We start from the raw sequence: 16332 nt of genomic DNA, 5'->3' as shown, positions 1-16332 counted from the left end.
TCAGAGAGCATTAAGTAATCTACTTAGAAGATCTTTGGGTGGCTGTACCCCATATGAAGTCTTTTTTGGCCTCCCAATGTCTGTTCCAGATCTTGATGGTTCTGGGACAATGGCTGCAGAAATTCCTTTTGACTTCAATGAAAATCTCACTATCTTACAGGAATTCCGAGACTTCCAAAATTAGTGTTTCACTAAACAGGATGCTGCTGTGAGAATGAGGGATACACCAGCATCTACAGGTTGGATTCTAAATGTTGAGGATTTAGTCAGAGAAAAGACTGCAGTGAGAAAATAATTTGGCCCATCATACTGTACACTGGTGCCAGTCCTTGGAATTCAAGGCAACAGAACTGTAATCTTGTCACTGCTTGCTGGTTGTATAGAAAAACACTTTGCTTTCAATTGATCAAGTAAAATTGAATCTTGTGGCCGATTCTACACCGCAGGCCTCCAGGACTCCTAGGTAGTTCCCTATACCTTCTCACTCTACCATATAGGAAACACCTCTTCAAGAATTAAACAACACAGAAATTATTTCACCTAGGTTGGGGATGGAGGAGAATGGGCTTTTGTTGATTCCAATTACAGCTACAAGCACCATAAATGCACCAGATTTAAGTCAACAGTCTTCAAGTACTTCTCAAAACAATAGAGTTGTTTATAATGAACCACTTTTAGAGGCATCTACTAGTTTTCTTTCCCCTGCAGTGGCTCCTCTCTTCACACAGATTGCTTCTGGGTACTTTGTAAACATTGACCATCTCTCTTCAGGCTCTACTGAAGCTTCTCTTCATGGTATACATAAGCTTGTTCTCCGGCTTAAACACACTTATCTGATCCATCCATGTTCCTATTTATGGATCACACTCACCTTGCTTTCTCTCTTTTTGTGAATTGGATTTATGATTGTTTTCTTCTTGCTTATAAATGGACATTGTCTTCCTGAATGCTCTGCTGTTCAATTGGTAGATGAGGTATTGAAGCCTCATTTGTTTTTCCACAAAGTACGAAGAGGCTAGTCCATAATGAACATTTCTGCATTCCAGGTCCTGATGTGATTGTTTGGGATAAGGTTTCATATGATATATTTTGTCCTACAGAAACTATTCAGATTCCATTTGTTTTCAAGATTTCTATGAACGATATCATAACACTCGGCGTTGCGACTGATAACTAGGATGTGAAAACAGTTTCTTCAATGCTCGCTGAACTTGAATATTATACTATATTTTAAAATTGGTTTAAAAAAACAGTTATGGAGAAATGTATTGTTATCATCTTAAGTCACACTATTACCTACATAGAGCTAGTACCCCACATACAATTTTAATTATACACAATGAGAGCAATATCTGACTTCAAGGGTGGGGGGGGGGGGGGGGTTAGCGGGGTCCTAAAGCATAATACATTTACATACTTTTCCGGGCATATTATTACTGAGCCAGTATCATTATTTCAAATTACCGGCAACAAAAGCAAGAAAAAATGCTAACCACTACTAAATTAATTTATTCAGATGTATTTGTTTCCTAACTAGCCATTAACAGTTATGAATATTGGAACGACAACTGATTTAAAATCAGTTTGGGGAACAAAAGATTGGCAAGCACAGGGCATGGACGCCTTATTTAAAGCATGCCCAATACCATTACCGAAGATGTTTCTTAATGATACTATTCAGTAAACAACTTGACTAGGTTTAACAAAAAAAAAAAAACACAAAAAAAAAAAATTGCCCAGTATCCCTTCTATGGCTGAATTTGACAACTGGAAAAGTGTGTTAAATTACAACAAAGAACAGCTCAATGGTATGGTCAAAAATGGTACATTTCATTCAACACTTAAAGGTCCCAACTGGTGGTTATTGTGGCCAGTGTCACAAATGGTTGTCATGCATGTTTTATTACTCTGCACAAGGTTCTAAAGCAAGCATACTAGACCCTTGTTATACTGGGACAGTCCCTGCATTCTGTGCCACGACATACAGTGTACAGAAGTTATGTCTGCAAAAGGATGCAACATTACACGCCGACAGCTGTGAAAGAGCACATCTCTCTCCTCTCCAATGACATGGATTGGCAAGATTTCTTGTTAGGCCCTAGATCACTGTGCTTAAAAGATTCCTGTATGCAATATACAATGACATATGGAAGCTTTCTCAAATGGAAGCTGCTGCTCCTTTAAGGCAAATAGGCCACGAAAATTTAGAGAAAGCTTTAGCCGTTGTGGCTAATAGGATGAATACATTGTCTACTCGTATTTACACAGTTAACATGTGTCACCTCCAATTAATACTATACATAATGACTTTTTACAGCACTGACAGAGTCAGCTTAGATCCATAATGCAGTTGAGTTGGGCATTGCAGGGTCTGAAATCGAACTGCGTGCCCTGGAAGCACATGAACTCAAAAGAGTTATTCTTGCCCTTCAATCTAACATGTAACAACAGTTAATGGCTTTACTTAATGTAGGAAAAATGCCTTTAATAGTGTGTGAGACTCCATCAGTAGTTTTTAGTACATGGAGTAATCTCCTTGCCAATCTCCACGTTTCAATTAACATTGTGTTTGAAACATTTTCCGGTAGGCAGATTTGAAGCTTTAGGGGAGAGTTTTATATATGAGGGTTGGGAACTGCCTTTCAATTACAAATGTATGAGCGGGAAAAAGGAAGTCTTTCTCAGTGGTAGTGATTGTGCAACTTCTGTAAGCCACCCAATGATTTGTAAACAGGTGACATTGCATGGTGTATGTAACACAACAGTGGCTAATTTAACTTGTTAATGGAAGGGAGCTCCTGTCTCCTTGATTCAATCAGTGTTTCACCTACTTTCAAATAGAAGTTACTTAATGTTGAGTGATTAAGTCTGTTGTGGGATGATAGCAGGTGTCCTGTATGTGACTTCAGTTTCTCAAACTGTGACCTGCTGTGGTAACGTGTTATTCCACCCTTGCATGAGATTAGGGAAGCAAGTTTGTGGCCTTCAATTTCTACCTTTAATGTTAACTTCAACAAGCTGAGCCAACTAAAAGCAGTATTGGTTTTAAAACATGTGGCACTTGCATTTGCCTGTGAAACATTTGAATTGTAAGTGGCAAAGTCATCTGCTGGGAGATAATCGCTTTTAATTATCAACTTTCCAACATACTTCGGTGAACCTGTGAGCAGCATTTTTAATGCTTCCAATACCACATATGCACTTTTAAAAAAGTGATTGGTCCTGAGTTTTCAGACTCTTTTCAGTGCACTGGCCCAGACAGGGCAGAGGTCATTCCGCCCATGACTATCCTGCGGTACATGTTGGGCCACATGCAGCTTGGCTGGTGCTGATCTACCAGCCTCCTGGGAGGATTGCCATCTACACCACAGTCAGACTCTTGACACTCTTTCCAAGTAAGGGGGATAACCTCCTTGATAGGATCAGGCAGAATGGTACTCTCGCTATGCTCTTAAAGTAGATGCAGTGCTAGGTAGGAACCCCTAGACCCTCTAGGACAGCTAGAACTACATACATCATGGATGGATTGTTTATCTTCTTTAGAATGTTCGTAATGCGGATTACCTTGCTTTGTTTCATCTGCCTAATTATCACAGCTCGCTCTTTATATGCCAGATTACAATTGTTTCAATAAATGTATTGAAAACGTAGCCGCTTCGTTGTGTCTTGTCAATAATTTGAAAGGGTTAAGGTATGTTTCCACAGCTTCCCAGTGGGGTGGAGACAGTGTCATGTTCAAGTTGCCATTATCACCTTTCACCCCGATAATTTTGGGATTCTGGTGAGGCACAGTGAGCTAGCCAGGAGTTAGGCCGGCAGTTACTAAATGGTGTGGATGGGCTCAGTCTTTCACACCCTGCAGTTCTGCCTTCCTAACGCGCAGTCCATTACTGAAGTAGGAACCGCATAACACTTGCCTAGAATGGCACAGAGTGTAATGGTGTAGAGTAAAGTGGTGCTGAGTAGCTTAGAGGGCATACTGTGGATTTACAGAGTGCAGGGACATAGAGTTGAGTGCTACAGAGTAAAGTGCATTGGTGTACAGTGTATTGGCATTGAGTGTAGTGGAGTACAGTGCATTGTTGCAGTGTGGTGTAAGTACAGTTGCGAAGAGTGGAGCTGTGCAGAGTGGATTGGTGTGTCCTGGACTGGAGTGGTATACAGTGGAGTGGCGAAGAGTGCATTGATATAGAGTAGACTGGTACACAGTAGAGTAGAGAGCTGGAGTGGAGTAGTGTAAAGTAGAGTGGTGCATAGTAGAGAGCAGTGGTGTGTAGTGGTGCAGAGTGGAGATGCATAGAGTGGAGTACTCATGGTGGGGTAGCACACTGCCATTACAGACCACATATTTTTAGTTGAAATGACCATTATATTTGCACAAACATACAGTTTTACTGATAAAACAATACAATGCACAGATGAAAATATGTGGAAATAGCATCACGTACTATAATGATTCATTTTGATCATATTAAAGTATTTGTTTTCAACACACTTCAGAAATAAAAAAACGTGTGCTTCATTTGTACCTTCATAATTCTGATGTCAAGTCAAAACATCCTTATCTGGCTATAAACAACCTTGAATAGAAATAAAAACATGAAAAAAATACTATATATTAAAATACACTAAAATGCGATAATATCACAATTGCACTGCTTATACATAATTATCAATTCTATAAAACACTAAAATTCATAACTCACATAGCATAGCGAGTAATTCATAACACAGTTTAATCAGGAGACATCAAATCCCTTGCCCAAACCGCAGCTTGTGAAAATAAAAACACATATCCACAGATTTCTTCATCCCCTAATCCAGTGGTTCCCAACCTTTTGATTTCTGTGGACCCCCACTTTAACATTAATGGAACTCAGGGACCCCCACTGAATCATCATGGGAATCCGGGGGACCCCCGCCTGAGTCATTACTGGAAGCTGGGGACCTAATTTGTCAATATTTAATTATATTTTTCCATTTTCTAGGCTCTCGCGGACCCCCAGGGGTCCCCGGACCACAGGTTGGGAACCACTGCCCTAATCCCAATAAACAATAATAGGAAGGTAAACAGCCCTGGACATTTCTACGCTTCAAAAAAGTACTAAAAATCTCTTGGTATACATTAGGTAAAATTACAGAAGAAAAAAAGTACATCATTTTGCTTGTACAAACTACAGCAGGGATATGTGATAGAATCCAAATTGGACTGAAACTTTTTGGAAAAGAAAGAGTATTTCAGAGTGCCTGCCAGGACCCTAAACAATAAAAAACTAGGCCACCTTTTATTATTATCCTACAAATAAAATGTGGTGAGACTCACTGAATTTAAATGGCAATAAACCCTTAAACCTATCTTATGCCATTCTGCCTGCAGCCTCTCTTCACCTGCGTACTTTCAGTACATTGAAATGTTGTCGTGTGTTAGAAAGAACTCACTCCTACACCCGGTACCCAGCAAGATTGTCACATAAATCAGCTAACTTTAAAGTCAGAGAAAAAAAAGTAAACAAGAGCCCTTGAAAAACTGTGGCTGATATTTGACCTCGGTCTTCAAATGCACAGCAAATGTGACCAGATAAGAACAAGATTTAAAGGCCTGTTAACAGAAAGTGAGGTCGTGGAAGAATACAGAAAACACAGTTTAGGCCACGGGAGGGATGCACTGAACATGTAGAGTCTGCAGCAAATAAAACCAGCAAATGGAAAGCCAGAAAGTGTGAGCTACAAACCACAAAGCCAATGGCAATCAACGAGCTTAATACATTCCTAGGTCAACTTTCTGAAAGACCCCAAGATGTCTTTAGGAAACCAGACAGCACAGTGTGCTGTCTGGTAGGATGCAACCTAAACAGGATAAGCAACGCCCTGCCATCCACTGCCAGTTTTAGGTCTAAAGAAAGCTTGCACATCCAAAATGGGCGTTAATTAAAAATAAAAAAAATAAAAAAATAATGGGGGCATGGATATTTACAAGCTCGGTTTGCAATAACTACAAAATTAAAGGTAATTGCATGAAACAATAGAATTTTGGGAAAAGTATGCTTCATCTGCCCTCACCTAGGTGAAGAAGAGAATTCTTGAGCTGCGTCTGGAATAAAGTAACCACACCTATGTACACATGCATGATGTTTTATTTTCCTGAGGAGGTATTTGAAACCAAATTGCAAACATCAGGCAGACATCACCGTTGAAATCAGATACAAGCAAGGCAAAGTGCATGTAGCATCCATCTTAGTTATGTACTTTAAGTAAAACCGAGCAAGCAAGATGCTTCATGTCAAATCCATGTGGTTGCCTTCTGCCAAACCTCAATAAAGGCTGGGCACTCAGTGATCACACAGGACATTTAGAGCTGGAGAATTCACTTAGTATGAAAATTAGTAGACAGAAATATCTCTAAATTCGATATTTACAAATTTCCCGAAGTGTTCATATGTGCATTATGAAATTTAGCAGTAGTGGGGCACCACAGCTTCAATTACATGAATTGGCCACCTATCAATACTACTTTATGCCGAACTCAGCACAAATTCGAGAGGGAAAATACTCATCAAATGCCCTTTACAGACTGCTTGGCCAAGCAGGCTTACAATCTGCTCACATCTACTTAGTCAAAGTCAGTGAAATCAATTTTCGCACGCACAACAATCCAAAAATGTATCTTCAGGCAGGAGTTTGAATTATTCCTTGCAGCCTGTGTTCAAAGTACACTTAAATTATAAAATAATAATAACTAACTATAATATCAATTTTAATACAAAGATAATATGGTTGGTCGCTGCCAGGAAGCTGACAAGTAAGAATTAAGGGCAACCTATTCTACATATTCAGTAAGCAGTTTGTAAATGCAATTACCATATATCATGCAAAAAAAAAGAAGCGAACATCTCTGGGTAGTTCCCAAGTTTAGGGGAAAAGCAGCTTTAGTATAGCGCATCCTCAACTCATGTGCCACTCTGAATCTGCTCATCTCAAACTTCTGTTAGCAAAGTTTTTAAGCATAGGATTAGCACAGTGGCAACCATGTTGAGCTATATGTATTTGACACACACACACACACACACACACACACACACACACAATGTCAGCTCAAAAGATCAGTCGCATTCCATCGTATTACCACAGTGCAGCAAATATCTTCCACCGCAGACACCATTCTAGAATCACATTCCAGGAGAGAACAGCTGGTATTGTTACCAGTAAGGCTTAATTATTTTGAAATTATCTTGTGGCACAGATTTAACCATTCATTGGTTATGGTTAAATGCCATTCTTTAGAAGTACTGCACAAGACAAAACAACAAAACATAAGCCAAATATGCAGATGTGCAGCATGTGATATCCTTTATATTAACATAGATTCAGGGGAGTGACATCAGGACCCAATTGAGGCTCCACCTGTTGAGTCCTTGTCAGAGGCTCTATTTGATGACCATATTGTGACTGGTCTGAACATGTGTAAAGCTATGCCGACACTAGGGTGATCAATCTAAGCATAAAGCTCAATCTGTACAAGGTGAAGAAATTGATATGTCAAGAAATAATAAAGAGGTGGGAAGCAACCTCACTCAGAAAATACATGAAAGCGAAACAAATACTGAGAGGTCTGCAGATTTTTGCAATTCCTAGCTACAATAAAACCTTACCAGAAGATGATCAAGGAGCGGGCAGCCAGCATTAACATCTGCTTTTCAGCATTGATAGAGACTTTAAGTATGCCACCCTGGATAGAGACAAAATATTCATCTCATCAGTTACCACAGTTGGGAGCCTAAACAGTGGAGTAATCTGATAAAAACAGGGGAATTTAAAGGATGGACCACATATTAAGAGTAATAACAAACAATCATGCTGCTTTCACACACATTAGACCACTATAAGAAAGTGAATTATTAATTGGGGTGGCTCTTAGTCCACCAAAAGTGATAACGTCACCAACTTGTAAGGTCCAACACAAGTTATCAATAATTTAATCCTGAATTCAACACCTTGTAGCTAAATTACAGAGGAGACAGGCTTAAAGAAAATGTGTAAAGCATTTAGAACCACCAGTACAGTTAAAAGGTTTTTAAAAAAAATCCTATTTCAATTTATAGAAAATAGAGAAAAACGTATAAACAAAATTGGCAGAAAAACAACATGTATCCAATAAGGGCAACTGAAAATATATTTTTTTAAGATTTAAAAGAAAAAGCACCAAGGAAAAGTAAAGTGCCAAAAGAAAGTACTGTTTGCACGTGGCCGGGACCTAAGCTCATTTTAGGCCATCTGCACTACAGCGCAGGTCTGATATGCCACACAGGTTCATCCTGATCAAGTTTTTACCTTCCGACTTTGTCTCTGAAATGAAGTCAGAATCCTTCAGCAGGCCCAGGCAGTAGGCTATATCCGGTGGATAACCATTGAGCAATGCTCCTCTGAAGCCACAGGTTTTGGTGGGAACAGCTCAGAACCCAGCCGGATAGTTTTCCCACCTTCGCAGGGTCAGAATGTCAACCTTTGGACTTAATTTATTTTTGGGAGTTTGGCTTCCTGCAGCGGGCCAAGGCAGCAGGCTATATCCAGGAAGGTTGCACGGAGGAAGGATAGGCTTGTAGGGTGAGTTCACTGAACTCTATATTCAAGAGGCATAAAGTGCAGAGCAGGACCACCCTGATTTTTTTTGCCCAGCAAGGTCGTACCTTGAGATTGACTTCGGTGGTTGGTCCAAGCATTCCAGAGGTCTGGAAGTCCAAAATTCTTCAAAGTGCATTCCAGACACCATCAAGGCTCCCAGGACCTAATAGACGCGGACCTACTCCACTAGAGGTCACAAGTAGGGTCTCGTTCTTTTTCGGTTGCAACTGGTCACTCATGGAAAAAGGCCTTTTGCAGATTTTGATGGCCCTGTAGCCACGCAGGAGGTCAGCTAACTGACCTTCAGAGTCCACTTCTTTGTCCTGAGTATAAGTGGGAGCAGGTCCATCCCTTCAGGTCTCATTACAGGTTTCAGTCAGAAGGGTCAGTCCTTTTTCCACAGGTCCAGAAAGTGAGCTGTGGGTGAGGTACAATCTTTCTAGATTGAAAAAGTGAGTAGGGACGGGGATGCGACTCCACAACACTTGCTAACCAGTGAGGAAAAAGTTCCTAAGGGCAGCCCTTTCTATTTTTTCATGTTTACCTTTCAGAAAAATCCAAGATGGCACATACCTTCTGCTTCTGAAAGGAGCCTGTTGGCCACCTTGGGGAGTGTTTAGAGAAATTAGCAATCCCTTCCTCTCCTCCTCAGCTACCACAAACTGTTCCTCAAGGGACTGGTACCTAATCTGCTACAGAGTCCCTAAATATCAAAGGCTTTCCTTCCTCAGGCTTCCGCTTACACTTGACTGAAAATGGGCAGGTCCCGTTCTTGTCCCTTTAACGTATATTGAAATCCTGAATCCTCCCAGCTGCTTTTCCTGGGCTAACAGGTGTCACATACCTCACCTCCAGCTCATACAGTGATAAAACCTAAGCCATTGTCTCTGCTGTGAGACCAGTTGTCACACTTCATTAAGGTCAAGCACTAGCAGGGGACGTTGATGGAAAGCTAATGAAAATGTGCCTCCAGGAGCTTCAGGAAGGGAAAAGGCAACTTTCTAGAAGTTATTTTTCCTACATATTTATCAAAAATCTAACTTTTCCATTGAGTTGGACTTTTAATGAGTATTAAAAATAATGGTTGAAGCATTTCTCTAGGCTGTTTCAAACAAGAATTAGCAAAATGAATATGTTAATCTTCACTTTAGTTTTCCTCATGGGCACGCCAGAACCAGTCTTCCACTGTAAAAACAGTTTTTGGGGATTGGGCACTCTAGTGACAAAGTATCATTAATTTTCAACAGATCCCACTTTTAAATCCTAGGCACCCTACAGAGTGGGCTAAATGGACTAGTTAGAAGTGACTTATTAATATTTAAAAATAATTATTTTTTTCCAGTCAGAAGTGTTATTTTGATAGCTCGGGCTGCAAGTTTAAACGGCAGCAGTCAGGCTACTTTGGAAGGCATTAAGCATCCTTGTAACAATAGTAGATGGCACAACTGGTGTTGGAGTCCATTGGTGAGATTTAACATTCCATGGGTGAACTTTATACAACATATACTATGTCCCTCGTGGAAAGTTAAATATGCCAATTAGGTGTAATCCAATTCTAATAAATTTTAGGGGTCCAAGCATATACACTGGATGGCAGCGTCCCAGTGTGCAAAATCTAAAAACCAGCAATAAAATTCAGCAAAATAAATGGGGTGGCTGCCTAAAAAGGGTAATTTTTGTCAAAATCAGATTAGCTAAAAGATGATCTTGTAAACAGTAATCTCAATAAAAAAAATAAAAAACGGAAATTGACAGGGGGTCGCCTGTGGGGGCACTAATTTTTTGTAATAGTTGTATAGTTTCCCTGAGGGACACTATGGCCCCCACGGAAACCATACAGCTATTTAATTTAAAATATATATAGTGATCACTTTTATCAACGCGTGTGTGGTTTTCCTTGGGGTGCGTTCGGCCCCCAGGAAAACCACACCCACATCTAAAAGTGATATATATATATATATATATATATATATACACACACACACACACACACACATATACGCCACCAGTTCCCTTGCAGTTGCTGCTTGCTTCTTCAAAGCAATGCACATACTTCAACTGTAGCTTTTAGGCAGCAATAAAAAAAGTCAAGTAAGTTTTGTGATTATGATTTTACTACCAAAGGATCTGACTTTTGTCTAGTGGCAGTTTAGATGCCATAAAGTAGCAAAGAAGGTTTATATGCCTACTGCAAAGATCAAATCTGTATTTTATGTAAATAGCTGAGTGGATTAGTAAAGTTAGCCATTACCTGCGCTATAATACAAATGAAATGTATGTGCAGGGGGGCTATGGAGAGATAAAGGGGCACTTTTGCTCAGTGGTAGTGAGGGAATCCGGGGAGGAGGTCATAGGAGTGGGAGCACCAAAAATGATTGTTGGGCTGAGCGTTAGAGGTGCCAAAGACTGTGACGATTGGTATGCGACAAGGTGAAGTAATAGTGTGTCTTTTTTGAGTGTTTTGAAAGAATGTGCTGATTGAGGGAAGAAGCGAAGGTAAGGTGACCTCTTCTGTTGCACATATCACACACACACCAGCAATTTTGTGACTGTCTAAGTAGGCTAGTGTTTTAGAGCGACAGTTTAGCCAGTAGCAGAGATGGCATCTCATTGGATGGCTGCTGCTCAAGCCCTCACTCGGGTTACAGAGGACAGCTCTGACGTAGGATCAGAGACTGAGACAGCATCTGAGGGATAGGACAATGGCGCAGACTCTGGGAGTGACTTTTCAGTCGGAGGCGTCCCATTCAAGAACTCCTCTTCCATTGATTATGAGGGAGGTGATGAGGACAGCCCTGCTGTCCCTTCTCAAGCACAGTCTGTGCAGCGGGACAACAGCAGGTTAGCCCAACCTAGAGAACAGGTGCATGCAGCGGCAAACACAGAGAGAGTGCTCTCTTGGGAGCTCCCCAATTTAGTTCAGCCCCAAATTCCACTGCCTAAATCGTATTGTGGAGACATAAAACTTATCTACCACAAAACAACCTGGTTTTGTAAGGCAGGCACCTGCGTTTATGGTCCTGGGCTCAGCGGCCACATAGGGAAACCTACCAGACCCAGACACTTCCTGAAACTAGACATCCGGGGGAGTCCACAGAGGTGTGACTTGTATGGATTCCCCAAAGTTTTCTTACCCAGAATACCCTGCAAAGATGAAATGTTGATTAAAAACTCAATTTGGTTTTGCATTTCTGTCACACAAACTACAGGAATATGCTGGGATCCAGAAAATTCCTACCATTCAGTGTTTTCCCACCTGTCCTGATAAAACGCCTGTACCTAGTGCCTGCGTCAGGAATGGATCACCCCAGGGTCAACAGTTGCCCTCATGTAAGGACCAACATTTACCGTTGTGTGATCTATTCCTGTTGCGGGCACTAGGCCTACCCACACAAGTGAGATACCATTTGTATCAGGAGACTTGAGTGAGTGCTGGGTGGAAGTAAATTTGTGGCCCCTCTTACATTCCAGAACTTTCTATCACCGAAATGTGAGAAAAAAAGGTTTTTTTCCCCCCAAATATTGAGGTTTGCAAAGGATTCTGAGTAACAGAACCTGGTGAGAGTGCCACAAGTTATCCCATTCTGGGTTCCCATAGGTGTCTAGTTTTCAAAACTGCACAGGTTTGTTAGGTTTTCCTAAGTACAGGCTGAGCTAGAGACCAAAATCCACAGCTAGGCACTTTGCAAAAAACAGGTTAGTTTTCTTTGGGAAAATGTGATGCGTCTATGCTGTGTTTTAGGGCATTTCCTGTTGCGGGCACTAGGCCTACCTGCACAAGTGAGGTACCATTTTTATAGGGAGACTTGGGGAAATGCTGGGGGCGGGGGAGATAAGGGGTGGCAGAGGAAATTTATGGCTTCTCTCAAATTCCAGAACTTTCTATCACCGAATTGTGAGGAAAAAGTCTTTTGTTTTGCCAAATTTTGAGGTTTGCAAAGGATTCTGGGTAACAGAACCTGGTGAGAACCCCACAAGTCACCTCACCCTAGGTGTCTAGTTTTCAAACATGCACAGGTTTGGTAGGTTTCCCTTGGTGCCAGCTGAACTAGAGGCCAAAATCTACAGCTAGGCACGTTCCAAAAAAACATGTCAGATTTCTTAGTAAAAATGTGATGTGTCCGTGTTGCGTTTCCCGTCGCGGGCATTAGGCCTACCCATGTAAGTGAGGTACCATTTTTGTCGGGAGACTTGGGGGAACACAGAATAGCAGAACAGATTAGATTCCAAATGTAAGAGAGTTTGTAAAAAAAGATGTCTATTTGAGAAATGCCCTGTAATTCACATGCTAGTATGGGCACCCCGGAATTCAGAGATGTGCAAATAATCACTGCTTCTCAACACCTTATCTTGTGCCCATTGGGGAAATACAAAGGTTTCCTTTATACCTATTTTTCACTCTTTATATTTCACCAAATGAATTGCTGTACACCCGGTAAACAATGAAAACCCATTGAAAAGTGCAGCTCCTTTATTGGCTATGGATACCTAGGGTTCTTGATGAACCTACAAGCCCTATATATTCCCGCAACCAGAACGAGTTCAGTATACGTAATGGTATATTACTTTTGAAAACATGACATCACAGCAAAAAGTTAGAGGAAAACGTGAAGAAAAACAGCTGTTTTTTTCAGCTCAATTTCAATTTTTATTTTATTTCAGCTGTTATTTTCTGTAGGAAAACCTTGTAGGATCTACACAAATGACCCCTTGTTGAATTCAGAAGTTTTTCTACTTTTCAGGAATGTTTAGCCGTCTGGGATCCAGCATTGGTTTCACACCCATTTTTGTCACTAACTGGAAGTATGGACTGGAAAAATGGGGTCTGTCCCAGTAAAATGTCAAAATTGTGCTGAAAAATATGGCTTTCTGATTCAAGTCTGCCTGTTCCTGAAATATGGGAAGATGGTGATTTTAGCACTGCAAACCCTTTGTTGATGCCATTTTCAGGGAAGAAAAACCACATACTTTCTTCAGCAGCCCTTTTTCCCCTATTTTTCTGAAACAAAATTACATTTTAGCTGTATTTTGGCTAATTTGTTGGTCTCCTCCAGGGGAGCCCACAAACTCTGGGTACCTTTAGAATCCCTAGGATGTTGGGAAAAAAAGGACGCAAATTTGGCGTGGATAGCTTTTAGGACAAAAAGTTATTCAGGCCTAAGCGTGAACTACCCCAAATAGCCAAAAAAGGGCGCAGGAAGGGGGGTTGTGGGGGAGTGGGGGGAGGCGAGGCCCAGCTGCTGAGGGGTTAATCAAACCTAAAAAATGAATATAATGCAAGGCATGGAAGCATAGTTTAGAGACAACCCAATGTGGTTCCACACCAGAAAATCCTGTATCTATAAACACTTTCATCAAATGTAAGATGGACTACGTAGTGTGAATTAAATGTGCTGATGAAAGAAGAAACGTGTCAGCAATACAATAGCTGAGGTCAAAGAGAGCATCCTGAAACATTCAGGTGCAAACACAAACAAGGACTTCATGTGCCTAGTAGTGAGTTATTTTCATCAGAACATCAAGGTGATCCAGGCTACTGGTGTACTATGGTAAATATAATGCCAGAATAGACACCAGAGGTGAAAAACAGGACACTGAAATTAAGAGCACTGGATTCGGAGTACATAATATCTCCAGAGAGTAGACACCCTAGAGGTATGCATCTTGACTTTGGATAATGAATACAGAACAAATCATTTGAGATTAAAGAAAATCATCAGGCCTTTTTGCTTCCTAGGCTACTAAAATGTACTTATCAGCAAATAATCAGAGGAGAGGAGTATTTGTTGTTGTAGCAGTGTAAGAAATTGAGTTACTGGGTTAGGAGTGTGACAGCCTTCCCAAGCAGCAATCACAATTCTTCTAAGGGTGAAGTCACAAGCAAACCCTAAATTATTCAGTGCTCTACCATCAGGTAGCTTGGCATAGAGCAGTCAGGGTTAGCTAGAGGCAATGTGTAAACCATTTTTACAACACTTCAACAGTAACAGAGTGACAACATACCACAAAAGGATCCCACATTAGTTTAGAAAAACAGAGGAATATTTAATAAATAAAACAAGACCAAAACTCCAATCACTAGATGTGGAGATATGCAATTGTAAAGTTTGTGAAGGCCAAAAAACCCAAAGCGCCAGTAGTGGTTATCCGGTCAATCGAGACTAGAAGAAAGTCACAATTGCCGCCAATTGCAATGGAAAGCAGGGATCAGGTTAGTCAAACTTAAATGGGTCTGTGCCCAGCTCCTCCCTCCCATCCTGCCAAAGATAGCCCATCCAGGTGCGTCTAAGCTCCCTATTGTGTGTGGCTGTCTAGAGGGAATACACAAAGCTCAACCGTCAGTTACACCCAGTCGCATGTCCCAAAGACAGGGTGCAGGGCACCAAATGGTTAAAGCAGGAAAATGCCAACTTTCTAAAAGTGGCATTTTCAAACTTGTAACTTAAAATATGACGTCACCATACATTAGCACATTTCATTACAATTCCAAAGAAATCAAATATGAACTGGTTACCTGCTCCCATTTGGAGATTACAGCCTATTAAATGTAGGAATGTAATTTCAATGCTACCCCATTGGAAAGGTATGCCTTGCAACAGTGAAAAACTAATTTAAGGGTTTTTCATTACCAGGACATGCAAAACTAAAAAATACATGTTTTACCTTTTATATAAGCTGCACTCTGCTCTTTGGGCTGTCAAGGGCCTGTCACAGGGATGTCATTTATGTAGAAAAAGGTAATGTTTGGGCTTGGCAAAAGGTTTATTGTGCCAGGTCAACATAGTAGTTTAAAAACTGCACACAGGCTGCAATGGAGGCCTGAGACATGTTTAAAGGACTACGTAAGTGGGTGACACAATCAGTGCTACAGGCCCACCAGCAGCATTTAATTTACAGACCTTTTGGCACATGTAGTACCACTCCACTAGGGACCTATAAGTAAATTAAATATGACAACTGAGGATAAGCCAACATTACCATGTTTTAAGGAGTGCGCACATGCACCTTAGCACTGGTTAGCAGTAGTAAAGTCCAAAGGCCAGAAAAATGAGATCAGTAAAAAATGGAGGAAGAAGGCAAACCATTTGGGGGAGGACCACAGTAAAAGTTGACAGCTTTAATAAATGGCATGTGCAAAATTTTTATATGCCTAACTGTATCACTGTTCGTTTGCAATATAAGCATTATAGACAATCTCATCAGCAGCAGAAAGATTTCAATCTATATCTTTTATGTCTTATTTAAGCTGAATAAATTATTTAATGATCGACTGTATTTATATGCAATTTTCTTTACTCGGTTTTGTAATACTCTCTACGGCCTCTCTTGAGCTAATTCTTATTTCATACTTTTTTCTTCTTCGTTTTTTTCTTAGGTCTTTTAACTCTATTAGTTATCACAATTTGGTTTCATACTCCTGAAAGACAGTATTAGAAATTAAAAAAGTGAACATTTGGTAAATAGGCTAAAAAGATTCCATGAATTACATTTAACACTGAAGATCTACGGCACATGGAAAAACAAGTGGTCAGAAAAGAACGTACAGGTGATGTCACGGCCGATGAGCACAGTGAAGAGGAGAAACGAAAAAAGAGAAAATAACCCATCTGAGTAGAATGTGAAACAGTCATTGTCATGATATCACCAGAGAACAGACAACTGATCTACTGGGCAATGTGGCAGTGCCAAAAGAACTAGTCTGATAGGTCAGCC

General features: G+C 40.6%; 1 protein-coding gene across 4 annotated transcripts in view; it reads right to left on the bottom strand.

Annotated features, from left to right (window-relative positions):
* Positions 1-16332, bottom strand: part of LOC138250278 (F-box-like/WD repeat-containing protein TBL1X) — a 690394-nt gene that overhangs the window by 618858 nt on the left and 55204 nt on the right. For 2 of the 4 annotated variants that reach the window (XM_069204996.1, XM_069204995.1), the window contains exon 2: positions 7650-7726. The exons of the other annotated variants lie outside the window; for them this stretch is intronic. The gene's annotated coding sequence lies outside the window, so the exon portion shown is untranslated. The remainder of the gene's footprint in view (positions 1-7649; positions 7727-16332) is intronic. 4 annotated transcript variants of the gene reach the window in all.

This window comes from Pleurodeles waltl, chromosome 8, assembly GCF_031143425.1.
Source record: "Pleurodeles waltl isolate 20211129_DDA chromosome 8, aPleWal1.hap1.20221129, whole genome shotgun sequence".
NCBI lineage: Eukaryota > Metazoa > Chordata > Amphibia > Caudata > Salamandridae > Pleurodeles > Pleurodeles waltl.
Note: the sequence above shows the minus strand (reverse complement) of the source record. Positions and strands in the feature narration are given on the sequence as shown.